Here is a 375-nt window from a genome sequence, read left to right as displayed (position 1 = left end):
CAATTCTGTCCTATGACTGCAGTAAGACAGATGGAGGAAGATTTTCTTAAGTTAGAACAAGGGAATCGATCCGTAAGGGAATATACTGAGAAATTTATTGAGTTTTCCCGATTTGCTGAGCATTATATATCTTCTGAATCTCGAAAAGTAGAAAAATATATTTGGGGTCTGAAGCCTTCTATTCGGGAGTTCGTGATTGCTATGAACCCTGAAACTTTCTCTTTAGCCGTTAATGCTGCCGAAGTTACTGAAAGAAATAAGAATCGGCAAGGTGAAGAGAAAATTGTTGAGAAAAGAAAGTGGGAAGGATCTTCTGTTGGTTTTCGAAGACCCAAATTCATTAAAACAAATAGTCGTATTCCGCAGTTACCCTCT

This window comes from Cynara cardunculus (genome assembly GCF_001531365.2).
Source record: "Cynara cardunculus var. scolymus isolate 2C chromosome LG 8, CcrdV1, whole genome shotgun sequence".
Lineage (NCBI taxonomy): Eukaryota > Viridiplantae > Streptophyta > Magnoliopsida > Asterales > Asteraceae > Cynara > Cynara cardunculus.
Note: the sequence above shows the minus strand (reverse complement) of the source record.